The sequence below is a fragment of the Diadema antillarum genome, unplaced genomic scaffold, assembly GCF_040938485.1.
Source record: "Diadema antillarum isolate AM-2024a unplaced genomic scaffold, OU_Dant_1.0 seq00000796_RagTag, whole genome shotgun sequence".
Taxonomy (NCBI): domain Eukaryota; kingdom Metazoa; phylum Echinodermata; class Echinoidea; order Diadematoida; family Diadematidae; genus Diadema; species Diadema antillarum.
The window spans coordinates 123,881-144,567 of record NW_027271681.1 but is presented as its reverse complement, the minus strand read 5'-3'; the positions used below and the strand labels follow the sequence as shown (position 1 = coordinate 144,567).

Below are 20,687 nucleotides of genomic sequence, written 5' to 3'. Positions count from 1 at the left end.
TTATAGAAATATCACCAATCTTGTCACTCATTCATCAACGTTCAAAATATGCATACAACAGTATAGTACGGTAAACATGGCATCTCAGACATATACTGTTAAACCAGAAACACTCGCGGCATGAAACTTTTGAGAATCAAAGCTGATGGGCTTTTTTGCGGTATGAAACTTTTACAAATTGCCAACCATTATGGTGTATTAAAGCATTCACTGTATTGCATAGACAAAACCTTTTGCAGCCATCTCACTTTTGTGAATCATGGCTCCTTGCAAATTAAGTTCCATGCACATGAAAATTTCAGATTTTACAGTACTTTAATACTTCATGAAGTACAGAAATGTCAAGTTAAAGTTTCATCAAACTCTCATACAACTGAGAGTGCACACCTTGTTTCGTCATGCAATTTTTCTCAAAGTTAACATTTCAAGCATACTTTGCTTAAATTGATCAAGAAGAGTCATTTGACCAAATTCATTTCTAAAAGTGAAACAGAGAACAAAAGGGAGACATCAGCAGGAATCCAGCTGGAAAAAAAGAAAACATTCCACAGCAAAGACAGATGGAGACACATGGTGTCTTTGCTACAATGAAGAATTAACTGGGATACTGGATACCATTATCAGGGACATACATGTACACTTGTATTTTGACAGCAACAGACCTGGGGGGTGTTTCATCAACGTTTGTCAGCGCTGACAACTTGAATCACCATAGTAACAGTCAGTGACCAGAGCATCTCAGCCAATCAAAACCAAGGATTTTGCTGAAATTGTCAGCGGCTGACAGTTGTCAGTGCTGACAAACGTTGATGAAACACCCCCCTGTACAGTGCTCTTACTACTGAGTGTACTACCATGGTGGTATATGATTGCCATAGTTACTGGAATAAGAGACATTATATATCTTTTTTTTTGGCTTTTAACAACAACAAAAAAAATAAAGTACAACATTTTAATCTGCAGAAAGATATCAATGTGCATGGGACTATATAAACCAGAATAACTTGATAAGATTAGACTGGAGATAGATTTTGAATTTACTCTGAAAAGAAAAAACACTTCTATGATACTTCTATGACTGCTTTCTCATGATGCGTCATCTCGACTTAATCAATGAATTCACTTTCAGAATGGAAAGAGTTGTCTCGACTCTCAAAACGTGGCATTATGTATTAATCCACGACAAGACTACTGATATATGTCACGGCTTCCAGTGGTTCAACATTTCAAGAACAGAATCCATGAATAGCATTAATGACTTGCGAATATCGCTTCTCCCGTTTGGGCAACCCTACACTCTTACCAGGCCATCTCACACCTCATAGACCTGCATGTCAGGTTGGTTCATATACATAATTTTCATAGAAAACAAAACAAAAAAAGGAGCAAGAATTGTAGATGAGTTTGCAATGGTACACCTCGCCACTCGAGTCATGTGACTCATACAGAATTTCTGAGCTAGATGTACATGAGGAATCTCTTGCCAGTCATGTATTAAGCAGATGGGTGCTATGCCACTAAAATTGTGATAGATTCATGACACGCAGCACAACCCTGTGGTACTACCAAACTACACTGCCAGTTGTCATGATGTTTGAGTTTATAGAATGCTATGGAAAGTGACAGAGTACAATGAACTTTCCTAAACAGATAGTGTGGCCTATCATTTGACACCAAACGTCGGACTAATTCATTAGGCAGTAGTCAGGTATAGCTCTTCAGTGCATTTTTCTGAATAATCAGGAAACTGAGACTGAACTCAAATGAAATTCAAAATGGACACAGGTTAGAAATGTCTTTATAGACAGGCAGAATTGATGGCACACACAATTTAAACCTTCTACAACTATTGGCAAGATTTAGCTCACTGCTTTAATCATCTCAATGAAAGTGTTGCTAAATCTTATGTGCTCACCCAGATTTTCGAGTTGAAATTATGTTGTATTTATTTGCCTCATAAGCTTACATCCTGGGTGGAGGGGAGAAACTGACATCCATTTATAATCTATAGTAAAACACCACTTGGTAAGTGCAATATGTCATTACAAGCCCAATAATTTTGTAACAATTCACACTCTAAAAAAAAAAGAATGTGCTGCAGACTAACAGTGAAAACAATATCATTCTCACGAGGACCAATATCTTGGAGGATAAAGTGGCTGAAGTCTTTTCAAAACTCAACTAAAAACAAAATTGTGACATTTAAGGCAGTGCTAATGACAGTGCCAATATTATAACATTACCGGTTATTAAAATGACATTAACAGTTAGACTTTCAAGAGGTTTGATTTTCTTCATTTGATCTATTGTTTGATAGAGCTTGATTGGGCCTAATTAACTTCCCATATAGGCCATCATTGTGCTAAGTCTCACATCCTACCCCTCCAAACCATCTAAACTCATTTCCATTGACTGGCAGTATCAAATTTCATCGAGACGTTTCAAGCCAACCTCATACTGTCTTCATTTTTCTGGTGATAGCCTAAGAAACAATTCAGTGAGCTTCAAATGCTGATTAATGGTCATGGAAACATATCGATTAAAATGAATTTCATTCATCATTATTATTTGTTTACTAACCCTAATATATATCTGAATCGAATAATGTAGATCCATACTTTGAACATCGCTGTCTGAATTTATCATGATTATGTACCATAAAGTGAAAGTTTGATATTGCATTATTCTTTGAAAATGTTGAAAGGAAAAGTTTTCAAACACAAATATAAAATAGAATACAGATCTTGCCTTTCCTAATATTTTCAATGTTTTTCTCAATCTACCCCTCCTAGTACCGGTACATGTTTCTGGGACTATATGATTGTATACATTTGGAAAACAATTCTAAAATATTTTTCTGAAGGTTGTTTGACTTTGCTTTTGACACAAATACCTTTGCAGTGGCAAACAATCTGAAATTATTTGAAGAACAATCTGGCTTCATCGTTCACTATTAAAGAATTCAGCACCTCTGTGTCAGAATACAATTATTCTGTGTTGCCAATTTGCAGTAGTAAGGTGTGATTTACTAAACCCTGACACAGGAGACTCCCATACAATGAAGTCCTTGGGACTGGCAGTTTTCTTTTGTTATATCAAAGTTTTGTTACGGCTAAACAAATAAAGTACGGTATACAAAATTAGGTACCAGTACTTCATAATTTCGGTCCAGAATTTTTACTGCGCTGTAACAAAATTTTGTTATACCTGTATTCATTATAATGGGACTGCGCTGTATTAGAATATGAAATATTGATGTGTCATACATGCATATAACCATATCTTAACCCGTTGAAGACGAGTCCCGAGTATACTCTGACAGGTGTCTATGAGAAATGTGTGTGGTAGCAAAATCAAACCATCCTCAACGGGTTTACATTATAAGCCATCCTTCCTTTTCTTGGACTGGGGCATGTGTAGCAGATTATGATCCAAGTTCTTCATCAAAGTCAGGTATAGTCTCTGAACAGAGAACTTTCATCTTCAGCTCATCATGATTTTTTCCTCTTTTAGGGTTATTTGAGTAATGTCCTGTTTTCATTTGTGAATTGCCTGGATAAAGCTGTGCAACAAGTCAAGTCAACAATTGCCGCAGGCACAGTTGCTTCCACCCAGCTTCATCTGAATTAGAAGCACACCGCTGAAGTTTACACATATATTATGTGTGTGCTCAGGCCAACACATGTTGTTTGAAGTTTGCAGCCACCATAGACTCTCCCCACCTTATGCAAGAGGCAAACAAGTTTGGACCGCAATGCACACACCTTATTTCTCCTTAAGACACGACTGGCGATCTGAAATAAATCACCAATACCCGCGTGGCTCATTTTAGATGTGCTCGGTGGTGCGCACAGTCCAAAAATAGTTTTTCCGCATTGTGCGATTCCAACTCTCTTACCATGGATGCAACAACAAAAAAACAAAACAAAACAGACCCTGTCACACGAGCATGACAATTAGCAAACCCTTCTCCTGGGAAACGCCCTCCAAACCTCCATTCCGGAATAATTCTACCCGAAGGCCATTAGGTAATGAACATGGTAGCACTCCCCACTGTGTCAAGCCTTCAACTCTTTCCTTCAATCTAATAACATGCCCGAGTCTCCGGCCATGTAAATTGCGTTTGCCCATCTAGGGAATGGCAAGAAAGATTTCTTCTTCTTTTTTTCTTTTTCTCACTCTTTTCTTGTCTTTGTGGCTGTGAGCACAGAGACAGTACCTCTAAAGATCACGTAAATGAAGCTTGATTCTGGGCACAGTGCCATTTTGTCTAATATTTTTTCATTACAAAGGAAAAGAAATAAGTACCTGGGAAATGGGCTGGCCAAAACTGAACAAGAGGAAACCATGGGAACAGTCGAATGTAACTCAAGGAAGATGCTAGAAATGCATTGTTTTGATTTACTTGGACAAAAGACTGGCATGTATGCTGGATTGAGCTCTTCTTCCTGCTTTTGCATCAATAAGTTAATGTCAGTTTACCATGATGCCGAAGTATTGTATTATTGATTGTAAATGTTTCTATCAACTGAATAATTCATCATGGCCAGTATTGATGCTTACGGGGATGTATATAGTTGTATACACATACATCTGAAGGCAGCATCATACTCTTAAAATACAAATAGATGGACTGAATCAAATACACTTGCATAGATATTATATATTTCTTTTAATAAATAAATGTCATATATTATATATTTTCTTGAATGAAATGCAACATCAATGGTCACACATCTGACTGTGCACAAGCAAACACAGTTTCGCAACAAGGGAGTGAGTGAAAAGTCATTTAATTTAGTCATTTAACTAGTTTCCAGTAGTATCTTTCAAACAACATTTAACAAATCAGATCTTGAAGAATCTATCTCATACATACATACATACATATATACATACATACAAATATACATACACTTGTAAAGGCCCTTCCAGAAGGACCTGTGTGTTCCACTGGCTTTTCTAATCATGGGTAACCTGAAGAGCTTGACATTCTATGTATACAGCAGATTGTGCACCTACATATACACCACAATTTGTGCATGCACCCTGAAATCCTTATACTGTATGAAGAATTGATCATCTCAAGTTTTATTTCACATCCACGAAGTGCCCACCAGCACTTACTGCAAAACCAGAAATATTCACAGCATGAAATTTTTGTGAATTGGAGCCATCGGTCCTTTTCGCTGCATTAAATTTTTTTCGAATTGCCAATGGCATTCAATGCATGTAGTGTAGACAGGAACTTTTGCATGCATTCTAAGTTCACTAATCTTAGCTCTTGTGAAATTCGCAAAATTAAACTGCATGCAAAAATGTATGGTTTTACAGTATTCAGCAACTGGGGACACTGATCAGTGTTTGTTGTAATATGGTCCATGTTGTATGACTTTCATAACTCTGGGGATATACAAAAAAAAAAATAATACACGGTATACACACACAAACATCATATTAATGACATACAGCAGTGGTAATAATCTGTGGTTATTTACGTTACTGAAGGTCAATTTGTCAATCAGTTGCAATAAAAAGTACTCGCTGCAAAAATCATTAATTTTGATAAATACATAGTACCAACTGCCATTTAAAGAGATCAGGACTAGCTCTGACAGAAGGTCAGTAGTCCAGTGGCTATAATGCCAGTCTAGCAATCAGGAGATCATTGGTTTGAGTCCAACCCGGGTATGTATGCTAACGATTTTTATCATGGCTACATGTACAACTACAAAACACTACATAATCGCTGTTATCATTTATGATGATGAAGGGTAATTTGTCAATCAGTTGCAATATCATATAACTTGGTCATGTAGTGTACATAAACGTGTCTTAATGAGTGTATGACTTGTGAACATTACACAGTGTAGCCATGTACTGTAAAACGAGGAATTTTGGCATGCATTTTAATTTCGCGTATTTCGCGAGCGCCAAGATTCGCGAAATCAAAATGCACGCGAAAGTTCTTGTCTACACTATATGCATTGAATGCCAGTGGCAGTTCACGAAAATTTCATGCTGCAAAATAGGCCGTCGGCTCCAATTCGCGAAAAATTCATGCCGCGAATATATCATGTTTTACAGTATGTCTATGCACTGCGGCACTGTTTCCTATAATATAGAAGCCTGAACCATAAGACTTGCATAAGAATACGGCTCTTGGCCTGAAAGTTGCAGAGGGCTGTGAAAAAGAGTAATCCAAATCAAAATGGACAAAAGCAATACCAAGCAACAAGACAAAGAAAATCCATGAATTTTAGAAAAGGAAGTAAACAATGGCGATTTCAGTAATTGTGACATGTCTTTACAAGTACAACAACAAAAAGTCAGAAAGTATATATATATTAATGTCAAACTTTAAACAAGGACTTAAAAATGTGTGTACACATTTTTCTCCCACTGTGCAATTTCTCATTCAGTGCTAGTGCTGTTGCTATTAATCTCGATGATAGCCCGAGTGATAATCCTTAACTTGAAATAAGTCAGCACGTTAGCCTCAAAATTATATCTCTTCCCCTCCCCCAGATACACACACCATGACATTTATCCCTGAAATTTACTAAAAGACAAATTTCATCAGGCATTTTACTACACTAGAACATTCATTCCGTGGACCCTGCCCCCCCCCCCCCCCCCCCCTTCCCTTTCAGTTATAGTAATGAAGTTCCTTTAAGTCTTCCACGGCAAATGCCTATGATAGTTTTTTTCTGGGTTGGGTTAATAGAAATCATCAGCTTTACTGGCAGAAAAAAAATGACTTCAGCAGGTTCGCAAGGTCTTTTAGTCCATCTGCAATCTACTAGCTGTGCAATATGAATGACGACAGCAAAGGGTGTCCTTAATTATTGATTGATCATAGTCAGCAAGTGTGCATTCCTAAATTGCTCTCTACTTTCAGGCAGTGATAGATCTATGGGCACAAGTACAGACAGATGCACACACGCACAGAGGGACACACACACACAGACACACAAAAGAACACCTGTTTGGCCCTATTTCAACTGCTTCAAACATATCATGCCTTTCTCTCACTCGGCTTCTCTCAGTCTTTACTCTCCCACACACACACACACACACACAAACACACACACATATACACACAAACACACACATAGGGTATATCAGCACACACATACACACACATACGAACAAGCACACACATATATCAGCATACACACACACACACACACAACACACACACACAAATAAACAAAAGAACACCTGTTTGGTCCTCCTTCAAACATATCATCCTTTGCCCTTTTCTACTCTCACTATGCTACATACACACAAACACAAACACACACACACATATAGTACTGTACATTAGTACTCACAAACACACACTCACACACACACACACACACACACACACACACACACACACACACACACACACACATTAAACAAAAGAACACCTGTTTGATCCTGCTTTAAACATTCATCCCTTGACTTCTATTCTTACTCTGCTACCTGTTCATACACACAAGCATACATGTACAATAATGTACATTTTTAGCACAATATACATACACACACAAACAACCAAGACACACACACACACACACACACACACAGAGAAATCCATATACATACTTACACACACAAAAAAGGACACTAAGCCAGCATCCACACCTTGCATCTTGTCTAGCACACTAAAACCCTGAACTCACTCACTGTATAGAAGCGATGAAGCTATCCACTGTAGATATGAACACAAATTGGCTAATTGAACGCCACTCTGCGATGTGGTAACAACGCAATAATTCAGCAGGACATTATAATTAGGCTGAAAGTGATAAAACTAATTACACAATAATGATGTGACAATAGGTGTACACAAGCAGAGACAGGCCAGAGCAGAATGCTTGACAGGGGCTCATGATTTGTAGGACAATATCCCCACAGACAAATGATAATGCTACCTCAGAGTTATTACACACATCCACGTAATGTTGAAAAATACACACTTGAAAATCTTGCAAATTTGTTTGCTTTTCCTTTGAATTCTATATTTTTGCACGCAATGCATCCTAGTCACGATTAATCAAAAGGTACTAAAAAACCAAACATCGTGATTTGCAAATATGAGATCAAAATTACACCCAGCAAATTTAAAGATACTACAGCTTGCACATGATGAGTTGCTAAAAGAATGGATCGTCATTTTTCACTTGGACTCAGAAGATTTTATCACCGGGAATACACAAGAAATAAGGGTGCATGTTCATGGCAAATCAACATGCCTTGCTACTTTGCGAGGTGTTATTTACACAAACTATTGCGACACAGCATTATCCAATGCAATACAGATCTCAGATATTGCATGAATACTGCAAAACCAGAAAATTTCATGAACATGAAATTTTTGCAAATTTTGTGAGGAGTTCAGATTCTCTAGATTAAAATGCACGCTAAAGTACTTGTCTACATCATTATGCATTGAATGCCAGCGACAATTTGCAAAAAATTCATGCCGCAAAAAGGCCTTTGGCTCCAATTCACAAAAAAAAAACTTCCATGCCACAAATATTTTGTGTTAAATTCTAGAATGCAGTAACCTTACAAACCTGGGGGGAGGGGGTTTGCAGGACAAAAATTGTATACTGTAAAACGAGGAATGTTCGTGTGCATTCAAATTTTGCGAATTTTGCAAGAGCCGAGTTTTGCAAAATTAAAATGCACGCTAAAGATCTTGTCTACACTATATGCATTGAATGTTAGAGGCAACACACGAAAATTTCATGCTGCGAATGAGGCCGTCAGCTCCCATTCGCGAAAATTTCATGCCGCGAAAATATCGTGTTTTACAGTATGTTAATAGTCATTACTGTTAAACCAGGTGGTGGCATTCAATCCATTGTGTAAACAAAAACTTTTGCAAATCTTGGCTACTCATGAGATTCGCGAAAGTTTCATGCATGCAAAAATTTCTGCTACAGTTTTTACAATTCATTCAAACTTAAAGACCAGCTTTGGGAGAAGCAGAGAACTCAAGTCTCAATAAGAAAGAATTTTGCTATCAATGGTTACATAACCAACAACAAGTCTTTCTTCTCATAAAAAGCTGCCTGAAAGACTAAAACTATAGCCAAGAATCTCTGGCCAGCAGCCGAAACAGTGCCTCCCCACCCCATCCCCTCCCCTATTGGGTTGTACAGTTACCACTCTAGTGGATGTAAATTCACCCCCTTAGCATCACAGCAAACAAGTTTGGGTCTTGTGTATGATTCTACATCACTTTATCAGCAGGGCAAGCATGGAGTTCAATGAAAACATCAAATTTTCTGTTTGCACACTTTGGCTAAGATTTCAGATTTTTGTATACAATATGCAAAGGCCTCACAGATGTGAGAGGTTACCCATCTTACCTAATGAGGTGTTCTTTTTCAGTTTTTCTAGTTTTCTTAACTCTATGTATTTTGTTACTTACTTTGAAGGGAAGCAGGGGAAATCATGTCGAAAAAGTATGGCTCATGGCAACATTCCATCAAAAACATACAAGACATGTGCCTGTGCGGATGTCGCTAAATCTTAATTTCATGATTTTAGTTACTGATAAAATCAACCATGTAAAGATAAGAGCTTTGCTGCTGACTTCATCTACGCAATTATCTCTGTTTCTGGTGATGATCACACTTTTTTTTTTTGGTAAATTACAGCAGCCACGTGAGCATTAAAGATAATTACATCCTGTCTTGTGATGGAGCTAAATGCTTTGAACAAGGACTTGTTCTTCTTTCAGTTAAATGCTTGAATAACAAAACACTTCAGCATCTACAAAAAGTTGAGTTACAGGTAACATACATTGTATCATATCACCTTGTAACTAGAATAACACACAGTGAGGATGGAAAATGACAAACTTTGAACACCTGCTTATATTTTCTCTTCATTAAGATCCACTTTCTTGGTATATGATGATGCATTCTTATAATATGCGATGAAAAAAAGAAATTACATTCATTCCAATAACAAGCATCCAAACCGCTCTATATTCCCTTCATGGAGAGAAAAATTTCAGGTGGTCTAAATGTCGCTCTGAATCAATACTCTTAATTTCTTAAACATTTGCAGAGTAACACTGCACGGACGTAATAGGCGAGCTATTGATTACCTTGCACATGTGCATTCGGGAAATATGGACGAGCTGCACAGAAAGACACTACCGTTAATCTTTTTCTTCCCTTCTTTTTTTTTTTTTTGTAGCATATTCAGATGGCATGGAGAGTGAGGGTATCAGGTGGCTGGCTCCATATGACGCTACGGTGTTCAAAGGGATGGGCAAATAGACATAGCAACCCACACACACACTCACAATGTGGTCTCTCGCACACGCTGGGCTGGGCAGGGTGGGAGAAAATAAAGACGGGCACAAGCGCGAAAGGAACATTGTGCGGGGGCGTTCTTCAAGCACTTCAATCACTACAGATTTTCTATTAATATACCCTCTCCCCCTCACCCCCTCTTTTTGTGCATTTTTTTTTTGCTTCGTTTTGATCGTGTAACAGTGATATCGGACATACCACTAAATTACTTTCTATTTCGAGGACATCACTATTGACTTTCTGTGGAACTGCCTTACCAAAAATACACTCATAAATTTTGTTCCAAGGGGCAGAGTTTGGGTCAATAACGCAAATTTCTGATCAGGAACTAACCAACTGGAAATTTCTTGCATCATCTCATATGTGAATTCCAATATCACATATTCCTAGCTTCCCCCACCCCCCTCCCCAACCTAAAATATCAAGACTTGTAACTTGTACACACAACATAGCAAAAGCTGTACAGGGTGTATTCTTCATTCATCCATTCCTTTTGTACTTAATAAAGGACAAGTCCACCTTCATATACATAAGGATTGAGATAATGCAGCAATGTTAGTAGAACACATCAGTGAAAGTTTGAGGAAAATTGGACAATCCGTTCAAAAGTTACGAATATTTCAAGTATCTGCGCAGTCACTGCTGGAAGAGAAGACTGCTACATTGTACGATGTCACATGCGTACAACTATATAAGGAAAATAAAAAGAGAATTTCACAAAACTTTACTTTTTGAATAAAGTGCACATTCATTCGACTTGCTACTGACGTATGTTAAGGGTAATATTATTCCCCCGGGTAATATTATTCCCCCTGCCTTCTGAAAGAGAGAAGTCGAGTGTTCTTTTGTTATGCGAGAAAAATGGTAATATGTTGAATTTTCTTTATTCTTTCTTTATATCTTTGTACTCATGCGACATCACAGCTATAGTAGTCTTTTCATCCAGCCGTAACTGAGCAGAAACTTCAAAAATTCATAACTTTTTAACGGATTGTCCGATTTTGCTCAAACTCTCACTGATGTGTTCTACTAATATTGCTGCATTCACTCAACACACATGTCTATGAAGGTGAACTTGTCCTTTAAATTACATTGCCCATTCATTCCTGTCAGACAGCACATCCAATCAAGCACTGCATACTGTGCACTCTGAGTGATACATGCAATATCATTTTACTCATCTATCAATCATATCAAGGAACCTTGGTGTAATATCACACACATAGAGAACATAAATGCGATACTGCCTTAAACTTCACACAGTCGGCATGTGTTTTTAGTGGTCGTATAGTGTGATGTGATTTCCAGATTAAAGGACGGTCCACTTTTTTTTTTAAGCAAAAGGAAATGAAATTTACAATGAACAAAATGAAATCCAACATATGGAACATAATATATGGACTAATAGAGCAAGAGTACACTTGTGTAACATTGACTTTTTTTATTTGCCATATACCAAAGAATTAAAACAGAAACTACTGTGTATTTTTCTTCTCTTGGATTAAAAAAAAACAACAACAACTTTCACTCTTTGTCATTTGCATTTGGCATATGTGTCTCCATATGGTATTAAAATAAGTGTGGTAAAAAATTGAAAAAAAAATTGCAACATCTTACAAGATGTCATAAGGTGCTGAAGTCAGCCGTATTATCACGAGACACTTCTGCGTCACATACATTTCAAGAAAGCGTAGGTTGACATTGAAGATATCTTTTCTACATTAGGTTTTTGTACCACCTACTCACAAGTAAACATTCTATAAACGGCAGCCCTGTAAGACAGCCAGCTGTGTCACACGCATCTACCTCTACATTCACTCCAGCACTGGCTTCTGAGATGCTTTTATTTTTAAATATCAGGTTCCATGAATACTGCAACTGTATATCCACACGTGGTGCAAATATCAGATACACATATTTACATTCCCAATTTAGCACGGGCAAGGAATAAATCAATCTGGATTGCACAAACCCCAAACATATGACATTCTCTCCGGTGCTGTGGTAAACGCCCCGGCCCATCGTGTCCTGCAAGTCCTCCTAACACCCTTAAATTCCAGTGGAATCTAAAAACTGATGCCGCCACGGCTAATTTTAGTCGCCTCCGTCTATTTCCGGCACAATACTGCTGTTCTGTTGCCCGATTTGTCCAGGATCCCGCGGCTATCACGTTGTATACACCACAGATGTAAGTGAGATTCGCTGATATGTTTGGAGCTCATGCAAAAGCTTTAAGTTAAAAAAAAGGGGGGGGGGATTGTCAGTCACTGTCACAGCCAGGAGAAGTAATGAGATATCTAGCACACCTTACCTATATCCTTCTTTAGATTGATGATTGACACACTGATTTTTTTTTCTTGTCATTAAGACAACAGTGAATGTGAAAAAAAAATGCTTTGTCATGCTATTTTCAACCTCATAATTAGTACTTCACTACACCACAAACAATGACTATGAAAGTTCTTTGTTAAAACTTGTCACGTTTTTCTTCCATTTCATATGTATGCCTGAGATCTAAGAGAGAGAGAGAGAAATATATATATATATATATATATATATATATATATATATATATATATATATATATATATATATATATATATATATATATATCACAAAGCACAACCATGAATATGAGAGAAGAATAATCATGCACTTACAGAAATCAGGTATGCAATCACTCAAAATGTGCTCTCAGCAAATGACCCAGCACACAATTAACTCATATCTATCCTCTTGTAAACTGATTCAAATGACTTTTGGCTTAAAATAAAAAGTTTATTTTTGGAATGAGATCTATGATGAATTAAAAAATAGAGCAATTAGCTCTATATACCAATCTATGTATATTTACTGTCAGCACCCTTTCAGTTCAAATAAAGTATTACTGGGTGAAAGTGAGTGTAATTTCATAATAATTTACAACACATCATAATTTTTTATGATTTTGTCAGTTACTGGCAAGCCAAAAATGTTCAGTATGATTCTAATGTTGCAAATTTCAACCCTAACATAATTACAGAGGCGAAGAAATTGAAGAACAATTTTACAATTAATAGTTCGAGTACATGTGCTAACATGGTATGACTAGGTCATATTTCTCACAAGAAGTTTCATTAATATGAAACTTTACCAGCAATGTAAGCTCATCACATAGAAACATGCAGTTGTCAGGGTTATACCGTATGTAGCAAACATCGAACAAGGAATTTCATAATGGTATAAAGATCTTCTACTGAATCACTATCTAATTGAAGCCGGATTTCAAGGTTATTGCTTCATGATCTTGCTCAGAAAACCCACATTAACTTCCAGCTGCTCCACATATTAAAGCGATGATACAGTTTTTGTTGAGATGGGAATTTAGGCTTTAACTTATTGTGAGATAATTAGAAACCACTTATATCAAATACTAAAGAGCATTCAATTCTAAGAGGCATTATATCATATACTGTAAGTGGTTTCTAATTACATGTATCTTGCAAAAAGTTAAAACCTGAATTCATATCTCAACCCAAACTATACCATCCCAATGATATCTGCTGCATAATTGACAACCCTAGATGAATGATATGACATTTCTATTGATGTTGTTCCTGCTGCTGTTGTTGTTAATGTCTTTTTAACTAGTTTTTAGTATGATTTATACACACAAGCCAGCACTTGGAGATTGTGACCTGCAGTAGAGGCAAGCAGATAAGGGAGCCACACAGCAGCCACGCATCTTGGCTGAGATGCTAATGCCATAGCTGCTTTTTGAACTCCTCCTCCTTCCCACAAGGAAGAAGTTCCAGTCCAGCTTCCTGCCATTACACAAGGCCAGTTCAATTACAAGGCTATTCACATCTGACGTGTTGTAGCCTGGTATCAAGTCACTGGATATTATCTTTTAAATAGTTTTGATAACACTAGAGGTACATTGTACTGACTGAAACTGCAGGATCACATCATTGCTTCATAAAATGTAATTCTATCCATTAATTGGCCCAACACCTAAACTGTTGATCCTTCATAACTCTATGTCTTTCTTGATGAAATAAGATATGGAATTAGACAGTGCAAAATTAAGAACGAAATTTAGTCATGAACACAGTGGCCATATTCATAAAGGTGGCATAAATCAAATCCACAGTGTAAGTGCAGTCAATATAGACACATACTTCTTTATGTAATAAAAATTTCCATAATCCCTGGACTCGGCTAATACTGCTTGTGTGATTTCCGTTTAATGGCTGTTCACAAGGCCATAAATGTGATCGGTAAGCAGTATGGCAGCAAATTACTTATACAACCAATGACATAGCATAATTTCAAAGTGTCAGAATGCTTGTTGGGTGCAAGACATAAAAGGACTAGTGTGTAAATATGGAAGTTTTTGTGGTGTTGAAATTTTCGCACATTTCGCACGACCAGAAACTAGTGCGAAAATAAAAGCACATGAGTATTTTTACTTGCCATAAATGTTCCAGTAGTTGATGTCTTGATTCCGCGAAATTAAAAACATGTGAAACTCATCTCATCCGGCCAAGGGTGAAAAATTACCCATGCAAAAATATTCACTTTTGCAGTTGTTACTGTATTGATACCATTTCTCCAATTGCCTCAAAACTGCTAAAATCTTCCGCTGTAGCTATTTCACACAAAACTGTTCACACCATTCATTTAGTGAGTCTAATTTTCACAAATTGGGATTTCTCAGTAAATTCACAAGTTGTAAAAATTCACGATCATGGAGTAGAGTAATGAACAGAGAAATGTGAGTGCAACATCACATTCATGCTGGGATTAGAGTTGATATTTTTGCATGTTGTTAAATTCGTGAATGGCACTGGACTAAAGAAATTTAAGAATACAAGAGCAAGAGTGAGAAAGATGGAGAGGGGGAAAGAGAGAGATGTAGAGAGGGAGAGATAATATTGTTAATAATAGACTTTTATAAAGCACTCATTCTACCTAAAAGCATACTCATAGAAAAGAAAATAGTATCACAGAAGATGGAACAAGCGAACAATGAGAAAACAAACAAAAAATACACACACGTGCACAATTGTCAATGCAAATTAAAAAGGTAGGTTTTGAGGTTCATTTTGAAAGTATCTATAGAAGCTGCTTGTTGTAGAGATATTGGAAGATTTTTCCAAAGTTTTGAACCCATGTATGAGAAAGCACAATCCCCCAACTTTTGTTCCAAGGTACCTCTAAAATTTGTGAAGTTAGATGAGTGGAGATTTCGTGATGATTGACGAAGATAAAGAGTATTTTGAAGATAGGCAGGGGCAAATCTGTACAATGTATGGTAGATAAGAAGAACAATCTTAAAGGTAATACATTTTTCTACAAAATGTAGAGGTACATACGCAGAGGGTAGAGAGGGAGGGATGGAGAGAAATAGGTAGAGAGAAATGAAAAGAAGAGCGAGAGAAGGAGGGTTTGGGGGAGGAGTAAAAGAGGCAAATGGGGGAGACGGGAGAGGAAAGAACGAGGGAACGAATGAGATAGGGAGAGGAGGAAGAGATTGAGAGAGGGGGGTGGGGGGAGAGATAGAACGAAGGCAGAGAGGGGAGAGACAGAGTATAAGAGGTAGCCAGGAGAAAAAGCTCGAGAGAAAAGGAGGGAGAGAGGGAAAAAGCGAGGGAGACACCCAAACGAGCCCCTAAAAATAGGGCACGGAGCAAATCAGCGACAAGTTTGCACCCAAATAGATGCTGCACTTGAAACCCTAATGGATCCTGTGGAGAGTCCCCTGTATCTATGTCAGACGCACAGAGGCTAAATTTGATGCATGGTGCCATCCTTACATCATGATCCCCAGCGTGTCCGCACACTTCGTTCTTGTTAAGGCGCGAGCTGTCACAACGTACCTACCTGGCTTTGTCGTCCACTACAGTCTCTTCTAAACTCCACAAGAGTCAAAAGGCCTCTTCCCTCGCCATATGCGGGCCACTGCAAGAATCTCTTACACATTTCTTTTATACATATGAAGACTTTAAATGCCAAAACCGATATATATTCATTTTCATCAACTTGAGATATTTGAGACTGAATCTGCTGAAAAACAAAGAAAATGGGTGCAACATATGTAATAATTCTAATAATATTTTTCAGAATATTTTTCTTATGTAATGAGTGCAGTATCATTATAAAAGATTGGATTTTTCTACTTGATGATGATCTTACTTAAAAACTTTGAAAATGGTGTTTATCAGTTTTATGCATTCCAATTCTTCACATATCTATACATTATATATATAGAGAGAGAGTATGAGAAGGGGTCTCAACCATGTACAGCACCAGTGTACACGTATAGCTCCCGCGTACGTCCTTTATCATACAAAGTAAAAAGAGGAAGGATGCCGTGGACATTGCTAGGTTTCCACGTCCATCTGCTTCTACGGCATCCTTCCTCTTCTCACATTGTATACATTATAATGCAAATCTTTCAAACTATGAAGCTAGTATGCACACAATCCTTACCATGAGTTACAGCATGAACAATTTCAAATACATAAAGGCACGTCAGGTGTGTAATAGAAACTACCATGTACTTTTTGGAATACATCAACAACAGTGATGTGGGAATTGTCTGATTACGGTTGGTCCGTAACGTTGATGTGACTTCAGTTGCTAGTTATTTGTACAGATTTTTTTTTTCTTCTAGCAACACATGTTTCATAACAGTTGTAATAATGCCTCCTAGTTGTAATTTAAAGCATGTGTTAGCTGTCAACAGAGCTCCCAACAAAATGTTCTCCTCATAGAATCAAACCAACCATCCACGAGGTACAAGCCACATGACATACACATGTGATTTTATATGACTATTATAGACTGCCTGATAACCATGGCAACACGTAAAAAGCAGAATCAACCTTTCGGATTCACACTGTGAAAAAAAAAAAATAATGCCTCACCAAAGACTGGAGAATGTAAGGGGGAAAAGAATTCAGGCAGGCCATGACGTCAATCTGGGGTATCCATAATTTCACACACCTTTGTTTCCTTGGTACCGCTATAACCACCCACACAGAAATATATGTGTGGGAAATTATAGCAAGTGAATGCCCTTTTTTCCACCCCACAGAATATATGCTGTAAGGTTGAGTGTGAGGTTTCAGTCTAAAATACAATCAATGAGATATCTGAAACCAATTTTTTCTTCCTTTCTCTCTTCTCGCTTGCTTTCTTTCCCTCATGAGCTGCACTGAATTCCACAATTTTCATATCACCTTTACCAATTTTACAAGCAACTTGTCGATGATAAAACCGAATGCATTAATACAGCAAGGAATATCTAGAGAAAACACTCGCTTCTTTTTGAAAGGGAATGAAAAGAAAATTAAACCTCTAACTAGTAATAAAAAAGTATCTATATGAGTGTATACCTTTATATACTGTGAAAGTGGAAATTTTCGCAGTGTTAAAATGTTCGCGCATTTCGCGCTACCAGAAACTAGCGTGAAAATAAAAAGCATGCGCATATCTTTGCTTCCCATTTATCTATGTTCCAGTAGTGGATGTCTTAATTCCACGCAATTAAAAACAAGTGAACTCATCTTACCTGGCTGAGCGCAAAAAAAACTAGAAATGTCGCTATGGCGACTGATGCCTCCGCCATAATGCATGATTCTCCCAATAGGTGTATGGTACAATGTCTTCACAATGTGTGATGATTGACAAAATATTGAAATGTCATGTTTGTCAGAAATATCTTGAATGTTCACATTCCTTGAACTAGGTTTGCTATAATTATCTAAGAGTGCAGGTACACGCATTTGGGGAAGTGAGGATTTTTACTTGACTTCTGACCGACCCTTTTGTAAGTTTATACATTCAGTAATTTTCAAGGTATGAAGAAAGAGTGTAATTACAGTATAAAATATATTTTTTTTTTGCATTTAAACCTGGCCTTTGACCCTTAACCTTTGACCTTTGAGAGAATCTACATTAGGTAATACATGTATATATAAAGTTTTGAAAATGATAATGCAAGCATTGCATATAATACTAGTTAATGAGGGAAATAGTAAAATTTTGAGTTGACCTTGACCTTTGACCCCTGACTATTGACCCATGACCCCTACATTCCCTAGATAATCCCTGCCAGTCAGTACATGCGTATGTACCAAGTTCCATAAAAATACATTGAACCATTTGCAAGAAAGTGAAATTGTAACATTCTCACCTAACCTTTGACCTTTTGACTTTTGACCTCATGACATGAAACTCTCTGGAGAATCTTTACGCAGTAGTACATGTCTACAATAAGTTTGAAAAAAAAATACCTTCGGACATTGCATGGATATGGGGGAAATAACATTTTTAGCATTTGACCTTGACCTTTTGACCTTTGACCTCTTGCCAATGTCACTAAAATCAACTCAACTAATTGCCCTATCATACATCATCCTTGGACCAAATTTGGTGAAAGCTGCTTCATCCAGTTTTGAGTTATCACGTAAACAGTTAAATTTTAGGCTTTAACCTTGATCTTTGACCTTTGACCTCTGTCCAATTTCACTCAAAAACTAATCAAACAATTGTCCCATCATACATCACTTTTGGACAAAGTTTGGTGAAATTTGCTTGATCCAGTCTTGAGTTATCGCGTAAACGGATACAATTTCATGATTTGACCTTGACCTTTGACCTTTGACCTTTAGCCGAATTCACCCAAAATCTAATCAACTAATTGCCCTATCATACTTTATACTTGGACCAAGTTTGGTAAAATTCCAGTCAATATTACTCAAGTTATCGCGTAAACGAATGCAGACGGACGTACCGACGTACGGACGTACGGACGTACGGACGTACGGACGTACGGACGTACGGACGTACGTACGGACGGACGGACAACCCGAAAACATAATGCCTCCGGCACCACTTCGTGGCGGAGGCATAAAAAAAAAAAAAATTACTCGTGTGAAAATATCCACTTTTACAGTACAAGACATTCTCAAGCAGAACTCTTCAAAACTGCTGTCTCATAGAGATTCATTGTTTTCTTAGTTTCTACAGGTTCCCTTTGACGTGAGGCTGCGGGGAAGTGAATCTGGGTATCACAAAGCCATTTGAGTGCTTGCCATACTGGGGCAACTAAAATTCACCACTGGGCAAGTAAAATAACTTAGCAACAAAAGTATGAGGACCGTGCCCAAATGCCCTGGGGAACAAGAAGAAAGAAGATGGATGGATAAGGGTGCATGGAAGGGGAAGGGGAATAGGAACGAGAAGAGAGAAAAGGGAGGAACAAGGGGGCAGGAAAGGGGGTAGAGAAGGGGAAGAGAAGATAGAAGAGGGAGGGACAAGTGGAGGGGGGAGGACTAGGGAAGGGAGAAGGGGGAGGGCAAGGGAGGAGGGCAAGGAAAGGGAAAGAGGGAAGGGAAAATGGAGGAAAAGGCAGAGGGACAAGTACAATAGAGAACAAGGAAGGAGAATAGGGATGGAGAAAGGAAGGTGAAAAGAAGGGGATGTCAGTCATGTTCTAGGACCTTACACTTAGCCTCTACTCAGTGGTACCATCCTCTCCAAAACTGTGCACCAATTAGCAGTTTAATTGCCTACTGGATGTTTGTGCTTCATTAGGCTGTAGTTATGCAAGCCAGGGCTGTGCTTTTGTTTACCTTCCGGACGAGGTCTTGTGAGCTACTTGAACACAAATGCCTCACATGAAAGTCATTACTGACCACTAAACACTGTTAGTCTTGTAATAAGAAACACAACACACAATTCATACACACACATTATAAGTAGAAACTTTGTTCCTGTGGGACTAGATGATAAAAATCCTATTTCTGTATCACTTCCCTTTAACATCCCTAAAACCTACTAGTTCTATCCCTTTATTCTTTGAATCAAAGCTTTTAGAAAACATACAGATGTCAGCATCATTGGTAGAAAACAAGGTACTGTAAGTTTTCGCAAATTTCCCGAATTGACTCGCGATTGCAGAAATATGACAAGAATGAAAATTGAATCATCCTCGCACGCACTGTTCCAGGCCAGCATGCTAGCGTTGCCATATCAAGTGACTAACAGTAGTAGCGCCTCTATGCCACGCGATAAGGCCCCCTGATAAAATCCTGGGATTATAAGTATTTTTTTTTTCTCTCTGAGAGATTTGATGTCATTTCAAGCAATGTTTTAAATAAAGCAGTTTGTGTGAGAAGTCCCACTTTTGTCTGAATATTTCTGATTTTTGTTTTGTTTTTGTTTTGCAATTACTGTGATATGAGAAGACCACAAAGCACAAAATCAACAACTCGCCACAAATGTCCAATCAACTGCCATTCACAAAAATATCAGCATGTACAGTATAAGTACATGTATGCATGTATTTTGTCTTCACTTCATTTTGTT

The 20,687-nt window shown here is 37.7% G+C and overlaps 1 protein-coding gene across 3 annotated transcripts in view; it reads right to left on the bottom strand.

The window, feature by feature from the left end:
* The window catches only part of LOC139739331 (G protein-coupled receptor kinase 3-like), a 116,698-nt gene that overhangs the window by 62,762 nt on the left and 33,249 nt on the right, over positions 1–20,687 (bottom strand). The gene's annotated exons all lie outside the window — the stretch shown is intronic.